The 19,872-nt window shown below is 39.9% G+C and overlaps 1 protein-coding gene and 1 pseudogene across 10 annotated transcripts in view; one reads left to right on the plus strand and one right to left on the minus strand.

Annotated features, from left to right (window-relative positions):
* ABI1 (abl interactor 1) overlaps nt 1–19,872 on the plus strand; it is a 116,080-nt gene that overhangs the window by 20,835 nt on the left and 75,373 nt on the right. The window lies entirely within an intron of this gene.
* On the minus strand, nt 6,936–7,844 carry LOC102727452 (cyclin-dependent kinase 2-associated protein 2 pseudogene; annotated as a pseudogene).

Consider the following 19,872-nt stretch of genomic DNA (forward strand, 5'->3'; position numbering starts at 1 on the left):
TTTTTTTTTTTTTTTTAAAGATTTTATTTATTTATTTGACAGAGAGAGACACAGCGAGAGAGGGAACACAAGCAGGGGGAGGGGAGAGGGAGAAGCAGGCTTCCCGCGGAGCAGGGAGCCGGATGCGGTGCTCCATCCGAGGACGCTGGGATCATGACCTGAGCCAAAGGCAGATGCTCAACGACTGAGCCACCCAGGCGCCCCTGTGGATAATTTTTGTTGGTATTTCATCAGAACTTGGCATATAAGAGTTTCCTAAAGGTTGGTTGCAGTGTGGCTCTGAAATCATATCAGTAAACATTTTGTACTCTGTTACAGTAGAAATTGTTGTATAGGTCATTTGGAAAAGTAGGGAAGAGCTTTCAAGATCATGTTGATGGATACAGGTTTTCAAAAATTCTAACTTTTGCTTGAAAGCTTGAATTTTGCATTGGCAACAAATATTACCAATTATTTTCCTTGAAGTGATAGGCTCATCTTAATAACCGTAGTTTGTTAGTTGTTTTTTGAAGTAATAATGAACTCGTTTTTGAAGTCATTTTTTGAAGTTCTGTGGAAAAGTGGCTTTTTCAGCTTGCAGATAAATTGCACAAGTGCTTTTTCTCCTACAGGCGGCAACCATCATACTTAGAATGTGAAATATTTTATGTTTACTCCCCATTTTGTCACATAGAATATTATAAGTCATCCTAAGGGCAAAGATTTAGTGAAGTTAGTATTTTTCTCTCTTTCTTCAAGAACTTTTTTTTTTTTTTTTAAAGATTTTATTTATTTATTTGACAGAGAGAGACACAGCGAGAGAGGGAACACAAGCAGGGGGAGTGAGAGAGGGAAAAGCAGGCTTCCCGCCGAGCATGGAGCCCGATGCGGGGCTTGATCCCAGGACCCTGGAACCATGACCTGAGTTGAAGGCAGACGCTTAATGACTGAGCTACCCAGGCGCTCCCAGGATCCCAAGTTCTAAGAGAAATGTTCAGTAAAATGAAATACGTGTAATTGTATGTAACGTAGTTCACAGTATGACAGAATATATTCATTTGTCACCTGTTTTGTTATTCAACAACTTTTTACTGCTTATTACATTCTAGAGTGTGTTATGTGAATCAGATATAATCTCTTCTTTAAGATAATCTTTGCTTCCCCCCCAATCAAATAAATCACATTTATTTAATAAACTTTATCTAGGGAAGTACATGTTGACCCGAGAATGTATGTAAGGTGCCCCCACCTAGCCTAGTGTGTCAAAGAAGTAATGTTGGAGTTGAGATCTGAAGAGTGAATATATGTTAACCAAGAAGTTTTGAGGGAAGGAAAAACAATGTGCTTACCAGAGGGAACAGAAACATTATATCTAGAGGCCCAAAGGTGAGTGAGAGCAGAGTGATTTTGAACAAGATAAAGACCTGTGTACTCTAGAGTATAGTGAGCAAAGAGGGGAGAGTGACCTTTGAGGAGTTAGGTAAGGATGAGATCAAATAAAGCTTTATAGGCTATGTTAAGGATGTTGGTCTTTTTTATGAGGCTGATGAGAAGACACTGAAAGTTTTAAGCAGTGGGATGACATTATCATTTTTACTTTTAAAAAAGATTACTCATGTTAAGAGTAGAGAACAGATTGGAAGGAGGCTTGTGTATGGATTGGAAGGAGCTCAAGAAGAGATTGCGGGGAGGCTAGTTTAGAATTGATGGTAGCAAGTGGTGGTAAATTATCTAAAATCTCTAGTGCCTGTAATCAATATGATGGGCTGTGGCTCCTTTTCTTTTTTAGAAAAACGAGTGTTTGAGGCTATAGTGATGTTAGAAGTAGTTCAACAAATAGTTAATTTGGTATTCAACAAGTATTTACTGTCTACTCTATGAAGGACTATTCCAAAGTACTGTGATGTCATGTTGTGATGTCTATTATATGTGATATCGTTATGTAAAAATGATTGACTAATAGATTATAAAGCCTTAAATTTAGGGAGGAGAAAAATGATCTATAGTACTGATATTTAAATGAGGAAATATTCTGTATGGAAGAAAATAATTGTTATTTTTGAAAGGTTTTCAATTTTAGTTTTGGCAGTCAGAATTTTGCTTGTGGAAATAAAAAGTATCAAGCAGTATTTTTTTTTTTTTTAAGAGCATCTAGATATTTAATATATTCCTCTAAAAGATTCAAATAATACTTTTGCATTAAAGGCAAAACCTAAAATTCCCCTTTCTTCTTCTGCTCTCCACGTTCCTACTCATTGCCTTCCCCAAACTGTTGTCAAGTTTGTTTTGTATCCTTCCACTTTTTACTCAAAGGTTGAAGTGGTTTGGGAAGATTGATCTGGCATTGGTACAGGATGGATTAGTGAAGAGACAGACTGGATGCCCAGTGACTACTTAGGGGACTTGTATTTGTCCAGATGCAAAGAATATTTCTTGAATTTAGATAGCTACAGTTATGATTGAAAAGGAAGGAATAAATGCAAGTATCAGGAAACCTTGGTGAAGGGGATATGGGTAGATAGGGCAAGGGAGAACTCAGATGACTTATTTTACCTATAGCCATTCTCCAGCATAAAGCTAATATGCCTACAGAAGGTAATTTGCAGTCACAGAAGTGAATCTATAGACCCTGTCTTTTCAACCGTTAGTACACAATTGGTTCTGACACTTCCCAGGTTTTACTCCTCCACAGTTGAATTGATTGGCAGAGCAGTGGGTTAGAAAATAGGAATAAGGCTTGACTGTTAGCTGGCTGTGTGGGCAGAATCTGGGAGAGGGAGGAAAGAGAGGAAAGGGACTCCAAGGTCTCTGGCTATATAGTATGAGGACATGAGGTTGAGGTGCAAGTTTTTCCTTCTAATGTTAATTTTGATATTCTGTCATAATGTTTTGTATTATAGATGTTGACATTTTTAGGCACATAGAATCTTTTTATAAGTACTTCTAAAACATGTGTGACTTATATGTGGATTGAGAATTCTTTTTATTTTTTGAAAAAAAAATTTTTTTTTAAAGATTTTTATTTGTTTAACACAGAGAGAGAGAGCACAAGTAGGCAGAGCAGCAGACAGAGGGAGAGGGAGAAGCAGGCTCTCCGCTGAGCAGGGAGCCTGATGCGGGGCTCGATCCCAGGACCCTGGGATCATGACCCGAGCTGAAGGCAGCCGCTTAACGACTGAGCCACCCAGGCGCCCCGAGAATTGTTCTTTTTTTTTTTTTTTTTAAAGATTTTATTTATTTATTTGAGAGAGAGAGCACATGAGAGCAGGGAGGGTCAGAGGGAGAAGCAGACTCCCTGCCGAGCAGGGAGCCCGATGTGGGACTCGATCCAGGGACTCTAGGATCATGACCTGAGCCGAAGGCAGTCGCTTAACCAACTGAGCCACCCAGGTGCCCGAGAATTGTTCTTTTTAAAAAGAAACTTTTAGAGAGACTTCTGAGGAACAGTTCAGTGTTTAGGGATTTCAGGGAAGATTTCTCATAAAGACGGAGTTTAGCTGAGTCATGAATTTAAGGAGTTAAGGGGCAAGGGAGGTTGGGAGGCAAGGGAGGTAGGTAGTAGGAACAGCATGTGTACCAGTTCATATTTGAGAGAGCTACAAGTAGTTTGCTTTTGAAAGTGTCAGATGTAAGGGAGAGTAGTGGAGGAGATGAGAGCTCAGTCAAAAAATGGGTAGACACACACACAAACACATGAAAAAAAACCCCAAAACCAGGCAGACTGCTGCCATTAAACTGTAGATAAACAGTTCAGTGTTTCTCACATTTGAAAACAGAGAAACCATTTTTTTTAAACACTTTTTTTTTTAAGATTTTTTAATTTATTTGACAGAGTGACCACAAGTAGGGGGAGCATGAGGCAGAGGGGGGTGGGGAGCCCGGTATAGGGCTCGATCCCAGGGCCCTGGGATCATGACCTTAGCCGAAGGCCGACGCTTAACGACTGAGCCACCCAGGCGCCCTAAGAAACCATGTTTTAAATTTAACACTGATAAGGTGAAATTGTGCTTTTGCTGTGTCCTGACAGGTATTCTGTTGCTTTGTCTAGACACATTTGGCATAATCAACAGATACCAATGAATAAGTGGGTAAATGCAAGAGAATTGATTTATAGGTCTAAATAAATCGTTTTTGTATGAACTAAGTGTCATGACTCAGGACTGCTTGCATTAGTGGATTTATTATTAGTGTTTATTAGTATCTTGTGGAACGTAAAGCCACTTACTTCCAATTCACTTGTGCATTTCTTCCACTCATCCTTATTCCTCACTTCTGCCCACCCAAAACACACACACACACACACACACACACACACGAAGAAAGGAAGAAACGCAGCATGGTACTATCTATATGAAAATCCTTCTACTGTCTGGGTTTTTGTTTTACTTTGGTTTTGAGTGAAGAGGTGAGATGGTTTAAGGTGAGAGAAAAAGTAAATAATATATTTATATCACTGAGAAGAATTGCAATAAAACATTCCTTTTACAATCAGACAGAAGTCCTAGAAAATTTGCTTCCACCAAGATGTTTTGACTTCATGAATACTATAAATCATATAATGATCTTGTCTCTTTATCTTGTGGTTTCATAGAGATCAGAGCCAAACTTATGGCTCCAATTTATTGACTAGGACTGTGTGGTCTCTGTGGTCTGTGTAGTAATGTCCTGGCTCTATCTTTATGTTAATGGTTACCCTGACTTTTATCTTGTATATTTTGCTGTTTTGTACACATTTTTTATACTGATGTAGTAATAGCTAATGGCCTTAACCCCAGACCAATGAAATTATAATCTTTTTTTTATGGGGAAATGAGGATTAGATCAAGTCCAGGCCTCTGGATTTTTTTTAAAAAGCTCACCAGGAGGTGTTGATATCCTCTCAGGGTTGAGAATCACTTGTTCTAGAGCAGGATGTTTTCAGCAAAGGGCTGGGGATAGTAATTATTTTAGGCTTTGTAGGCCATATGATCTGTCATAACTACTCAACTCTCCCTTTGGAGTACGAAAGCCACAGATGTTATGTAAATTAATAGGTGTGACTGTGTTCTAATAAAACTTTGTTTTCAAAAACAGGAGCAAGTGTTTAGCCCGAGGATCATAGTTTGTAGAGCCCTGTTCTACAGCCTGAACTTTAGTGACTGTGCTATACTGTTGTTGGACCAAAACTGTGTTTGAGCTAACATATTGAGATTAATGGATTTCTTCCTTTTTCTTAAATAGACTTTTATTTATTTATTTTTTTAAAGATTTTATTTCTTTATTTGACAGAGAGCACAAGCAGGGGGAGAGGCAGAGGCAGAGGGAGAAGCAGACTCCCCGCTGAGCAGGGAGCCCAACAATGGGGCTCGATCCCAGGACCCTGGAATCATGACCTGAGCCGAAGGCAGCCGCTTAACCGACTGAGCCACCCAGGCGCCCCTATTTTGTTTTTTTAAAGATTTTACTTATTTGAGAGCGAGCGAGAGAGAGAGAGAGAGAACACAAGCATGGGGAGCTGCAGAGGGAGACAGAGAAGGAAGCTCCCTTCTGGGCAGGGAGCTTGATGTGATGCGGAGCTTGATCCCAGGACGCTGGGATCATGACCCGAGCCGAAGGCAGATGCTTAATTGAGCCACCCAGGCACCCCTTTTTAATTTTTAAAATTTTTAAATTTTTTAAAAAAGATTTTATTTATTTATTTGACAGAGCGCGTGCAAGAGAGGGAACACAAGCGGGGGAGGGGTAGAGGGAGAAGCAGACTCCCCGCTGAGCAGGGAGCCCAATGCAGGGCTCGATCTGAGGACTCAGTCCCAGAACTCTGGGATCATGACCTGACCGAAGGCAGATGGTTAACAACTGAGCCATGCAGGCGCCCCCTTTTTTAAGTAGACTTTTAAGAGTAGTTTTAATTTCACAGCAAAACCGAGTGGAAGGTATGGAGATTTCCCATATACTCTCTATCCCTACACATGCATGACCTCCCACAGTATCAACATCCCCCACTGGGGTAGTTTATTTGTTATAGTTGATGAACCTACATTGACTCATCATTATCACCCAGAGTCTATAGTTTACTAGTTTCCATAGTTTAGGGTTAACTTTTGTCATTGTACTTTCTCTGGGTTTTGACATGTGTAATGACAGCTATACACCATTATAGTTTCATACACAGTAGTTCCGCTGCCCTAAAAATCCTCTGTGCTTCACCTATTCATTCCTCCCTTCTAATCCCAGGCAGTCAGTGATCTTTTTACTGTCTCCATTAGTCTGCTTTTTCAAGAATATCATATAGTAATTGGAATCATACATTATATGCCCTTTTCAGATTGGCTTTTTTCACGTAGTAATACTCATTTACGGTTTCTCCATGTCCTTTCCTATCTTGATAGTTCATTTGTTTTAAGCTCTGAATAATATTCCATTGTTTGGATGTACTACAATTTATCTGTTCAGCCTACTGAAGGACATCTTGGTTGCTTCCAGGTTTTGGCAATTACGAGTAAAAGTTGCTATAAACATTTTTATGCAAGTTTTTATTTATACATAGTTTGGAAACCCAAAGTGGCTGTACCGTTTTGCATTCTCATCATGGATGAATGAAAGTTCTGCTTGCTCCATATCCTTATCAGCATTTGGTGTTGTCATTGTTCTGGATTTTGGCCATTTTAATAGGTATATGTGATAACTTGTTTTATTTATTTTATTTTTTATTATTTTTTTAAGGATTTTATTTGAGAGCGAGAGAGAGTGTGAGAGAGCATGAGCTGGGGGAGAGGCAGAGGGAGAGGGAGAAGCAGGCTCTGAGCAGGGAGCCTGATGTGGGGCTCAGTCCCAAGGCCCTGGGATCATGACCTAAGCCAAAGGCAGACGCTTAACTGACAGAGCCACCCAGGCGCCCCTATGATGACTTGTTTTAAATTGCATTCCCTGATGACATGTGATGTGGAGCATATTTTCATATGCTTATTTTCTGTGTATCTTGTTTGATGAGGTGTCTGTAAGGTCTTTGGCCCTTTTTTTTTTTTTTTGAGAGAACAACTCCTAATTATCTTTTATACAAAAAGGGCATATTTAGCAAAAGACACTGAAAAAAGAGTCACTATGGCCCAGGAGACAAGGCAGAGAGGTGACAGGCCTTTGGAGGCCCTGCTAGGGGAGGAGTCTGGGAAAAGTGGTGAAAAGTCCTGGGTAAGTGCTGAGTGTGGGGGTCACAGAAAGGAGCAAGCTCCAGTTGGATCAACACTGTTGGCAGGTCATGGGTGGGACTCACAGCGACCTCGCTACTAACTCTCGAAAGAGTCCCAGTCAGTGCTGTTGACTGAAGTGAGAGCCCCCCCTGGTTCCTGGAGGCACCCACCAAGGGACACTGGACAGGAAGCCCAGGTTGGGAAGTGCATCTCGGGGTGAAGCCCAGGGAGAAACAGGTGCTCTGCAGTGGCCAGGAAAAGTCCAGACTCGGTGGCGGAGTTGAGTCCTGTTACGTGCGGGCGTTCCACTCTGTCTCTGCTAGGCACTCTCTGACTAGGGCCCGGGCATGGATGATGCCTCTCTTCAGGCTCTTCATGGCGCTCTTGCTGCCAGCATAGGTAGGCTGGATCTCTTTGCCCATCTCCTCTATGACCGACAGCAGGTCCGTGTAGGTGCTCTGGGAGCCCTGGACTCTGGGTGGCTTCATTGCCTGCACATAGCCCATGGAGGGCGGTCCAAAGTCGTTAAACAGGGGTCTGAAAGGGGCAGTGGCTCCTGGCACCGAGCCGAATGGCGATGGGACACTTCCGGCTGTTGGTACTGGGGTGCTGGGCCCAGGGGTGCTGGAGCCGGGGGTGCTGTTAGGGGCGGGGGCGATGGGTTTGTAGGACATCCCCAACTCTTGGGTGCGGCGGACGCCGGCCCTCTTTGGCCCATTTTTAATTGGATTGTTTGTTTTCTTATTGTTGAGTTTTAAGAGCTCTTTATATTTTTTTGGATAATAATCTTTATCAGGTATGCTTTGCAAATATTTTCTCCCATTCTGTGTCTTGTCTTTTCATTCGCTTGATGGTGTCTTTGCAGGGCAGAAATTTTTAATTAAATTTCTTTTTAGAAATTTTTAATTTTAATGAAGTCCAATTTATTAAGTCTTTGATGGATTATGTCTTTAATATATCTAAAAAGTCATTGCCAAACCCAAGGTCACCTAGATTTTCTTTTTTGTTACCTTCTAGGAGTTTTATAGTTTTGGGTTTTACATTTAAGTAGGTCTGTAGTAAATTTTAAGTTAATTGTTGTGAAGGATGTAAGGTCTTTGTTTAGATTCTTTTTTTTTTTTTTTGCACATGGATGTCTATGTGTTCTAGTACCATTTGTTGAAAAGATTTTTCTTGCTCCATTGTATTGCTTTTGCTCCCTTGTCAAAGATCAATTGCGTATATTTATGTGGGCCTATTTCTGGACTCTCTATTCTGTTCTTTTGATCTATATTTCTGTTCTTTTGCCAGTATCACACTGACTTGATTACTGTAGCTTTATGGTGAGTCTTGAAGTTGGGTAGGGTCAGTTCTCCAACTTTGTTCTCAAAATTGTGTGTTGGCTATTCTAGCTCTTTTGTCTCCCCATATAAATTTTACTTATTTATTAGCTTTTTTCCAGGTACACTGAGATATAATCGATATGCAACCTTGTGTAAATTTAAGGTGTACAACCTATTGATTTGGTACCCCTATACATTACAGAATGATTACCATAATAGGGTTAGTTAACACCTCCATCATCTTACATAATTACCACTTTGTTTTGTGGTAAGAGCCTTTAAGATCCACTCTCAGCAACCTTTCAGATATATGATACAGTATTATTAACACTGTTGTTACCATGCTGTACATTAGATTTCCCCAGAACTTGTTCATCTCATAACTGGAAGTTTGTACTCTTTACCCACATCTCCCCATTCCTCCCACCCCCACCCTTGGCAACCACTGTAAACTGTTTCTATGAGTTCGGCTTTTTTTTGATTCACATATAAGTTGGTACTGTATAGTTTTTTATGGTATACCCATGCCCTCAAGGTCCATCCTTTGTTGTCGCAAATGGCAGGATTTCCTTTTTCTCATGGCTGAATATAGTTCTTTGTGTGTGTTTGTATATACCACATCTTTATCCATTCATCTGTAGATGGGACACTTCAGTTTGTTTCCATATCTTGGCTGTTATGAATAATGTTATGTGAACATTCTTCTATGTTACCTTCTAGGAGTTTTAAGATATCTCCAAGTGGAGAGTGCAGATACCTCTCCAAGATTCTGATTTCATTTCATTTGGATATATACCTAGAGATGGGATTTCTGGATCATATAGTAGTTCTATTTTTATTTTTATTTTTCAGGAACCTTCATACTATTTTCCATAGTGACTGCACCAGTTTACACACACCAATTGGCCACATGCCAGAAGGTTTCCCTTTCCTCCACATCCTCACCAGCACTTGTTATGTCTTACCGTTTGTTTTTATTCTTTTAAAGTAGGCTCAATGCCCAGTGTGGAGCCCAGCGTGGGGCTTGAACTCACAACCCTGAGATCAAGAACTGAGCTGAGATCAAGAGTCCAACATTTAACTGACTGAACCACCCAGGCATCCCATGTCTTATCTTTTTGATGGTAGCCATTCTAATAGGTGTGAAGTGATTATGGTTTTGATTTGCACTTTTTTAAGGTATTTTCCTGCCTTCTTTTTAAAAAAAATTTTAATTTATTTAAAATAATCTCTACACCCAGTGTGGGGCTTGAACTCATGACCCTGAGATCAGGAGCCTCATGCTCTACTCACTGAGCCAGCCAGGCACCCCTGATTTGCCTTGTTCTGGTGATTAGTGATGTTGAGCATCTTTTCATGTACTTGTTGGCCATTTGTATGTCTTCTTTGGAAAACTCTTCAGGTTTTCTGCCTTATTTGTTTATTTGCTTGCATGCTTGCTTGCTGTTGAGTTGTAGGAATTCCATACACACACACACACACACACACAACTTTCGATATTAACTCATTTCCTGATAGGTGGTTTGCAAATACTTTCTCCTATTCGTAGGTTGCCTTATCATTCTGTTGATTTTTTTGTGTGTGGTTTTTTTTGTTGTTGTTGATGATGTTTTTTTGCTTTGCTGTAGCTTTTTAGTTTGATGTAATTCCACTTAATTTATTTTTGCTTTTGTGGCTGGTGCTTTTGGTGTCCTATTCAAAAAAGTCATTGTCAGGATTAATGTCAGGGAGCTTTTTCCCTGTGTTTTCCCTATGTTTTTTCTATGGTTTCAGGTCTTATGTTTAAGTCTTTAAGCCTTTTTGAGTAATTTCTTTAATTAACATACAATGTATTATTAGTTTCAGAAGTACAGGTCTGTGATTCATCAGCGTTATATAATACCCAGTGCTCATTACATCACATGCCCTCCTTAATGTCCATCACCCAGTTACCTCATCCCTCCATCCCCCACCCCTCAAGCAACTCTTAGTTTGTTTCCTATGCTTAACAGTCTCTTATGGTTTATCCTTCTGTGCTTTCATCTTGTTTTATTTTTTTCCTCTCTTCCCCTATGATCCTCTGTTTTTCTTAAATTCCACATGTCAGTGAGATTATGTACTTGTCTTTTTCTGATTGACTTATTTCGCTTAGTGTAATACGCTCTAATTCCATCCATGTTGTTGCAAACTTTTTGAGTTAATTTTTGTGAATGGTATAAGATAGGGGTTTAATTTCATTCTTTTGCATGTGAATATCCAGTTTTCCAAACACCATTTATTGAAGAGATTATTCTTTCTCCACTGAGTGTTCTTTTTAATTTTTTTTATTTTTTAAAGATTTTATTTATTTATTTGACAGAGAGAGACAGTGAGAGAGGGAACACAAGCAGGGGGAGTGGGAGAGGGAGAAGCAGGCTTCCCGCCGAGCAGGGAGCCCGATGCGGGGCTCGATCCCAGGACCCTGAGATCATGACCTGAGCCGAAGGCAGTCGCTTAACCAACTGAGCCACCCAGGCGCCCCTCCACTGAGTGTTCTTGACTCCCTTGTCAAATGTTACCAGACCATATATGTGAGGGTTTATTTCTGGGCTCTCAGTTCTGTTCCACTGGTCTGTGTGTCTGTTTTTATTCCAGTGCCATACTTTTTGGATTAATACAGCTTTGTGATACCGTTTAAAATCAGGAAGTGTGATGCCTCCACCTTTGTTCTTTTTTCCTTAGGCTTCCTTTGGCTATTTGGGATATATTGTGGTTCTGTATAAAATTTAGGATTGTTTTTTCTTTCAGTGAAAAATGCCATTGAAATTTTGATGGGGATTGCATTGGCTTTATAGATGGCTTTGGGCAGTATGGGTATTTAACAATATTCTTCCCCTCCATGAACATGGGATATTTTTCCATTTATTTGTGTGTTCAGTTACTTTCATCAAAGTCTTACAGTTTTCACAGTACAGATCTTTCACCTCCTTGGTTAAGTTTTTTCTGTGTATTTTATTGTTTTTGATGTTACTATATAAAATTAATACAATTATAGTACAAAAAGTTGTATTTTATTGTTTGTGATATATTGCTTTGTAAGCTCTTGATGAAAAAGAATTAAAAAATTCTTTTTTAAATTTAATTAAAGAATTTTTAAATTCTTTTTCATGTATTTCATTGTTAGTGTATTGAAATGCAGTTGATTTCTGTGTGCCAATTTTGTATCCTGCAAATTTACTGAGTTCTCTTATTCTAGTATTTTTTTTTTTTTAAATGCAAGAAGCTTTTTTTTTTTTGAGAGAGAGAATGAGAGACAGCACGAGAGGGAAGAGGGCAGAGGAAGAAGCAGACCCCCTGCTGAGCAGGGAGCCCGATGCGGGACTCGATCCCGGGACTCCAGGATCATGACCTGAGCTGAAGGCAGTCGCTTAACCAACTGAGCCACCCAGGCGCCCTATTCTAGTATTTTTTTTTTTTTTTTAAAGATTTTATTTATTTATTCATGAGAGAGAGAGAGAGAGGCAGAGGCAGAGGGAGAAGCAGGCTCCCCGCGGAGCAGGGAGCCCAATGTGGGACTCGATCCCAGGACCCCGGGATCATGACCTGAGCTGAAGGCAGACGCTTAATGACTGAGCCACCCAGGCGTCCCCTATTCTAGTATTTTTTGATGGAGTCTTTAGAATATTGTATAGAGAAGGTCATAGCATCTGCAAACAGACTGTTACTGCTTCCTTTCTGATTTGGATGCTTTTTACTGTGTAATTGCTCTGGCCAGAACTTCCAGTAGAATAGAGGTAATGAAAGTGGGCACCCTTACCTTGTTGCTGATAAAAGTTTTTAATCTTTTACCCTAGAATATGATGTTAGCAGTGTGCTTGTCATATATGACTTTCATTATGTTGATGAGCATTGTTTCTATAACCAATTTGTTGAGGATTTTAATTTTGAAAGGATGTTGAATTTGGTCAAACGCTTTTTCGGCATCTATTGAGATGATTATACGATTTTAATTTTTCATTCTCTTAACATATATAACACATACTGATTTGCATATGTTGAAACATCCTTGCATTTCAGGGATAGATCCCTTCTGGTCATGTTTATGATCTTTTTAATGTGCTGTTGAATTCAATTTACTAATACTTGTTGAGAATTTTTACATGTATATCATCAGGGATATGGGCCTGTAGTTTTCTTATAGTGTCCTTATCTAGCTTTGATGTCAGGGTAATTTTGGCCTTATAAAATGAGTTTGGGAGTGTTCTCTTCAGTTTTTAGAAGAGTCTGAAAAAGATTGGTGTTAATTCTTTAAGTATTCGGTAGAATTCACCAGGGAAACCATCTGGTAATGGGTTTTGTTTGTTGGGAAATTAAAAAAAATATATTATTTTGTTTATTTGAGAGAGAGTGCATGCCCGTGAGTGGGGGGAGCGGCAGAGGGAGAGGGACAAGCAGATTCCACACTGAGCATGGAGGCCAATGTGGGGCCAGTCCCACTACCCTGAGACCACGATGTGAGCCAAAACCAAGAGTTCGTTGCTCAACTGACTGAGCTACCCAGGCGCCCCTGTTGGGAGATTTTTGATTACTGATTCCATATCTTTATTTGTCATTAGTCTGTTCAGATTTTCTATTTCTTCTGATTCAGTCTTGGTAGGTTGTGTGTTTATACAGATTTATTCATTTCTTCTAGTTTATCCAATTTGTTGGTGTATTAATTGTCCATTGGAGCCTTTTTTGATTCTTTATGTTTCTTTGGTTTGTGTTACAAGATTTTCTTTCATTTCTGATTTTGAGTTTTTCTTTTCCTCTTTCTTTTTTTTAAGATTTTATTTATTTATTTGACAGAGAGAGAGAACACAAGCAGGGGGAGCGGCAGGCAGAGGGAGAGGGAGAAGCAGACTCCCCATGGAGCAGGGAGCCCGATGCAGGGTTTGATCCCAGGACTCTGGGATCATGACCTGAGCTGAAGGCAGACGCTTAACCAACTGAGCCACCCAGGCACCCCATCTTTCTTTCTTTCTTTTTAAGTGTTGCTAAAGTATTGTCAATTTAGTTTTTCTCTTTGAAAAACCAGGTCTTAGTTCCTTTTCCTAGTTCCTTGAGGTGTAAAGTTAGGTTTATCTGAGGTCTTTTTCTTAATGTAGACTTTATTGCTATAAACTTATCTCTTAGAACTGCTTTTGCTGCATCTTGTTTCAGTAAGTTGTGTTTACATTTTCATTTGTTTCAAGATATTTTTTAATTTCCCATTTGATTTCTTCTTTGGACCATTGGTTGTTCAGGTGTATGTTTAATTTTTATGTATTTGTGTGGTTTTCCAGTTCTCTTGTTATTGATGTCTAATATCATACCACTGTGGTCAGAAAAGATTCTTGGTATGATTTTAGTCTTCTTAAATTTGCTAAGTCTTGTTTTGTGAGCTAACATAGGATCTGTGGAGAATGATTTATGTATGCATGAAAGGAATGTGAATTCTGCTGCTATTGGATAGAATATACTTACCTTTACCAGTATGTTTTATTAATTTCATGTTACTTATTAGCATCTTTTTATTTTAGCTTGAAGAAATTCTTTCAGCATTTCTTGTAAGACAGGTATAGTGGTACTGAACTCCTTCTTAAACTTTTGTTTGTCTGGAAAAGTCTTTATGTCTCCTTCATTTCTGAACGATAATTTTTGCTTGATAAAATATTCTTGGTTGGCTGTATTTTCTTTCAGCACTTTGAATATATCAACCCACTCTGTCCTGACCGGTAAGGTGTCTGATGAGAATTTTGTTGATAGCCTTATGGGATTCCTTTCTAGGTGACAGATTTCCTTTCTCTTGGTGCTTTTAAGATTCTCTGTCTTTGGTTTTTGACAGTTCCATTATAATGTGATTAGAGAAGATCTTCTTGAGTTGATTTGTTTGGGGACCTGTAATCTTCATGAACTTGAATGTCCAAATCTCTATCCTGATTTGGGAAGTCTCTGCTATTACTTCTTTAAGTTTTCTCGCCCTCCTAATTAGGCCATCTCTTCTCTGTAGTACTCCAGTAGTTCACAGATTGTTTCTTTTTATGCTATCCCAAAGTCATGTAGGCTTTTTTCACTTTGTTTTCATTTTCTTTCTTCTCCAGTGACTGGATAATTTCAATATTCCTGTCTTCTACTTTACAGAGTCTTACTTCTTATTGATCCATGCTGCTGTTGATGGTCTCTATTGCATTTTCTCTTTCATTGTATTCTTTCACTTTAGAGTTTCTTTGTTATGATTTTGGTCTCTTTGTTAAATATCTCATTTTGTGTATTGTTTTTGCTGATTTTTTAAAATTCATCTGTTTTCTTGTAGCTCATTGAGCTTCCTGAAAGAGCTATTTTGAATTCTTCATCAAGTAAATTGTGGAACTTCATGTCTTTGGGGTTGTTTACTGGAAAATTATTGTGAGCCTTTGATGGTGTCATTTTTCCTTGAATTTTCATGTTCCTTGAATTCTTGTGTTGCTGTCTTCACATTTCAAGTATTGGTCACCTCCTCCAGTCTTTACTGGTTGACTTCAGGAGAGAACTATCTTCTCTTAGCTCTGCTAGGGATTCTGAGGCCTTCACAGATTTTCCATGGCTATGCCTGCTCCAAATTTCTTGCTTCTCTTTGTGGCAGTATTCTTAAGCTTCCGTGTTCTTTTTTGATTCTACAAAGTGCCAGGCTAGGTGCTGAAGGCCTACTTTTGGCTTTCCCATAGGTGGTGCTTACATGCTCAAGTTAATGATGCCTCCCAGGCTTGCAGATTTGGGCTGGCTTTCCGTGTGTGCTTTTTGCATTTTTTGCAAAAGCTCACTTTCACCACTGTCGGGTGTGTTGACAGGGAGCCAGTGATGAGGTGGGGGTGTGTGGGGGTTAGGCATGTGGGGCACCAGTAGTGCCTGTAGGCCAGTTTGGGGAGGATCTACAGGCAAGGTGTTTCCAGCAGCTCATGGTTGGGCCTTCTCTTCTGAGTCTGGCTCCTGGTCTCCCAGTTGCTCACTGCCCCCTAGTCATGCAGCTCATGACTTAGTATTTTGGGTGGGGCAAGAAAGAAATGGGCTTCTTTGGCAGTGTGTCACACATCCGGAGAAGTCAGGCACTCCCTCACACACTCTCAGTTTACTTCAGAAGAGAAATCATTGGCAGAGAAGGGCTCTTTTGGCCCTGAGCTGTTTTGGAGCTTTCTTGGAGGAGGGGTAATGTGGGTAAAGTCACACTATTCCTTTTATCCTTTCCAAAGCATCTTATCTCAGATTTCTTTTTTTTCCCCAATAATGTGCAGGAACTTTTCCACTGGACTCCTGGACTTCCCAAAGGTTTTCTCATCTGTGGGTGATTGTTTAAATTAATGTTCTCCAGGGGCTCCTGGACTGGGGCTGTGAGGAGCTGAAGCTGGTTCATGGGCTACCTCAGCATCCACATCCAGGACCAATGTCTGTATGTCTGTTACCTGATGCATGGGTGGGTGAGAGTCCTCCTAGATCCCTTGGCATATGGTACTAGTGTCTGAACCAAAGGTAATTGGGGCTGGAGCTGAGTCAGTCCTCTGGAGCTGATTCTGAGTCTGTAGTCAAGACCGTAGTCAAGTCAGCTGCCTGGGTGCTGGCCTCTCTTAGAACAGCTCTCCTCAATCTTGGACTGCACTGGGTTTCACAGTCTCTTCTCTGGATCTTACAACTCTTACAAAGGCACTTTTGTCTGTAGATGGATGCCAGATTTTTGTGGCTGAAGGTGGTTATGATGGGGGATATCTTTTTTGGCTATCCTTTTTTTTTTTTTTTTTTAAAGATTTTATCCATTCACTTGAGAGAGAGAGACAGAGAGAGCACAAGCAGCGGGGAGAGGCAGAGGGAGAGAGAGAAGCAGGCTCTCCACCGAGCTGGGAGCCTGATGTGGCACTCGATCCCAGGACCTGGAGATCATGATCTGAGTTGAAGGCAGACGCCCGACCATCTGAGCCACCCAGGCACCCCTTTTTTGGCTATCTTGCTGATACCACCTTTCCATGTAAACTTTAGAATCTGTCAGTATTCACAAAATAACTTGCTAAGATTTTGATTGGGATTGCATTGAATAGATCAAGTTGGGAATAAGTGACATCTTGACAGTATTGAGTCTTCCTCTTCATGATCATGAAATATCTCTCCATTTATTTAGTTCTTTGATTTCTTACATAAGAGTTTTATAGTTTTCCTTATATAGATCATGTACATATTTTGTTAGGTAGTTTCTTTTTTCATTTTTTTAAAAAAAGATTTTGTTTATTTATTTGAGAGAGAGACAGAGCATGAGTGCGGTGGGGGGTAGGCAGAGGGGGAGAGGGAGAGAGACAAGCAGACTCCCTCCTGAGCAGGGAGCCTGACATAGGACTCTGTCCCAGGACCCTGAGATTATGACCTGAGCTGAAGTCAGACCCTTAACTGACTGAGCCACCCAGGCGCCCTGGTAGCTTTCTTTTTAATGCTATTTTATCTCCTTAGTTGGCATTTAGATTTCTTTTTTTAAAAAATTTTAAAAAACATTATTTATTTGAAAGAAAGAACATGAGCAGGGGCAAAGGGAGAAGGGAGAAGCAGGCTCCCCACTGAACAGGGAGCCCGATGCAGGGCTCTATCCCAGGACCTTGGGATCATGACCTGAACCAAAGGCAGATGCTTAACCGACTGAACCACCCAGGCACCCTTGGCATTTAGATTTCTAACTGGTTAAATTATTTGGTTTGGATTCAGTATCTGGTAATTTATTAATAAAGTATTTCTTCCTCTTTTGTGTCTTTCTATTTTATAACTGATGTGTGTGTTCATATCTCAGATTTTTTGGACTAGCTACACAAATGATTCTACATCTCTTTTTGGCATGGCTGTAACTTAAAAATTCAGTTGATTTCAGTAAAGATTTATTAATTGAGTCTTATACTTTTATAATTCTCCTACCTTTTTTTTGAATTTTTTTATTATTATGTTAATCACCATACGTTACATCATTAGTTTTTGATGTAGTGTTCCATGATTCATTATTTGCATATAACACCCAGTGCTCCATGCAGAATGTGCCCTCTTTAATACCCATCACCAGGCTAACCCATCCTCCCACCCCCCTCCCCTCTAGAACCCTCAGTTTGTTTTTCAGAGTCCATTGTCTCTCATGGTTCATCTCCCCCTCCTCTTTCCCCCCCTTCATTCTTCCCCTCCTGCTGTCATCGTCATCTTCTTCTTCTTCTTCTTTTTTTTTAACATATAATGTATTATTTGTTTCAGAGGTACAGATCTGTGATTCAACAGTCTTGCACAGTTCACAGCGCTCGCCATAGCACATACCCTCCCCAATGTCTATCACCCAGCTGCGCCATCCCTCCCACCACTCTAGCAACCCTCAGTTTGTTTCCTGAGATTAGGGTAAATATAATTTGTCAGATAGTGTCATACTGGTCCTGATTTTTGGTTTGAAAAATGTGGTTAATGAATCACTAGGATGGAGACGTCCAAGACTGATTTGTGAGACTGTTTTAAGCTGGTGTAAGTGAGGAAATACGCAGTCAATGGTAGGACAAGGTACTTTTGTTGGTATTTATAGAACCTTTTTTTTTTTTTTTCTTTAAAAGCAGAAGTACTTTGTTGTTCTCAAGTCAGTTAATTAAGGGTGGTAACTGATTGTGACAGTATTAACTACCACCTTACCTAATAGTTTACAAAATGATGCATTATGGTCCTTAAGTAATTTCCTAATGGAGTCACATTTATTTGAGGATAAATTGAAGATGTGAATTTGTTACTTTAGTGAGGAATAACTTAGAAAAGTGTTAAATGTTTAATTTTTGTTTCTCTCATTTATAGAGCCTCTATTCAGAGCATTAATTGTTTTGTAGATCAAAAACATTCTCAGCTGCCCTGAGAAAGTCAGCTTTCTCTATTCTCTTCCCTTCCAGTTAATTAGAATTCATTTGGTATACAAATTAGTTAATGATGACTTGGGGTGGTTAATCTTAGAGGAACAACTTTAGTAGTTTCACTCTGACACATTGGAATTGTATTTTGTTCTGTCTTAGAATTATAGACTGGGAGTCAGTGTGGTATAGTGGAAGACCATGGCCTTTGGAGAGACATAGTGGTTCTGTTTCCCTAGCAGTGGTACTTTGGGCAAATTACTTAACTTCACCAAATTTCTTTTTCCTCATGGTAAGTTATTCTAAATGGGATATTTAACATAAAGATAGATGCCTGTACTCTGTACCACATTACAACAGAATTCCTCTCTCCATTCTTGTCTTCTCTGTGTTTTCCCAGTCCACTTTATAAAACTGCACCTGAAGTGTTCTTTCTAAAGCCAAAAACTAGCTTGTGCTTTTTCTTCCTGAAAATCCTTCTGTGGCTCCCTTGTAGCCTCAGGATGAAGTCCAAATTCCTCAAGGGCCCGTAGGATTTCTCTAGTCTTGTGGTGTATTTCCCCCTTGTGCTTGCTGACTACTGAGGCTTGCTCACCTCCAGGCTAATGTCCTTGTTCATTACATTTTGCTTTGAACTTTATCTTTTGCTCGTTGCCCTTCTCCTTTCTGACCCCCAAGCTGCTTCTGTTGTTAAAAATGTTAGGTGAAATAAAATTTCAGTCCCTTAAGTCCATATGACAAGAGTAAGAGCTGTGTAAAGACCTTTGGATGAAGATGCAGACCCGGGTTCTAGTCCTAGCTCCTCTATTTACTAGTTAGAGGATACTTGGACAAATTAGTATCTCTGAGCCCTTATCTGTGAAATCGGGATGTCTGCTTAGTTTACTGTGTGAAAATGCTTTGGAAACTAAATGTATAGCTGTTAAAAGTATTACTATCAAGAGTATATTTTGGGTGGCTCAGTCGTTAAGCGTCTGCCTTCGGCTCAGGTCATGATCCCAGGGTCCTGGGATCGAGCCCCGCATCAGGCTCCCTGCTCCGCGGGAAGCCTGCTTCTCCCTCTCTCACTCCCCCTGCTTGTGTTCCTGCTCTCGCTATCTCTCTCTCTGCCAAATAAATAAAATCTTTAAAAAAAAAAAAAAAGTATATTTTGAATATTAGTAAGATGGCTATATTTCCTAATGTTTGAGGCATTGGATTATGTTCCCCTGCCCCAAATTTATGATGAAACCCCAACCCCCCCCCTTGTTACTGTATTGGAGAAAGAGTCTTTAAGTAGGTGATTAAGGTTAAATGAGGTATAGGGTGTGGCTCTGATAGAACTGGAGTCCTTATAGAAGAGGAAGCGACACCAGAAATCAATCTCTCTCCATCATGTGAGAACATATTGAAAAGGTGGACGTCTGCAAGCCAGGAAGAGAGCTCTCACCGGAAACAGAATGCTGATCTTGGATTTTTCATCCTCTAAATATGTTAGAAAGTAAGTTTCTATTGTTGAAGCCATTCAACATTTTGTTCTGGCAGCCTGAGCAGACTAAAACAGATTAAAATATAATT

This window comes from Leptonychotes weddellii, chromosome 5, assembly GCF_054177405.1.
Source record: "Leptonychotes weddellii isolate Sample4059 chromosome 5, ASM5417740v2, whole genome shotgun sequence".
Taxonomy (NCBI): Eukaryota; Metazoa; Chordata; class Mammalia; order Carnivora; family Phocidae; genus Leptonychotes; species Leptonychotes weddellii.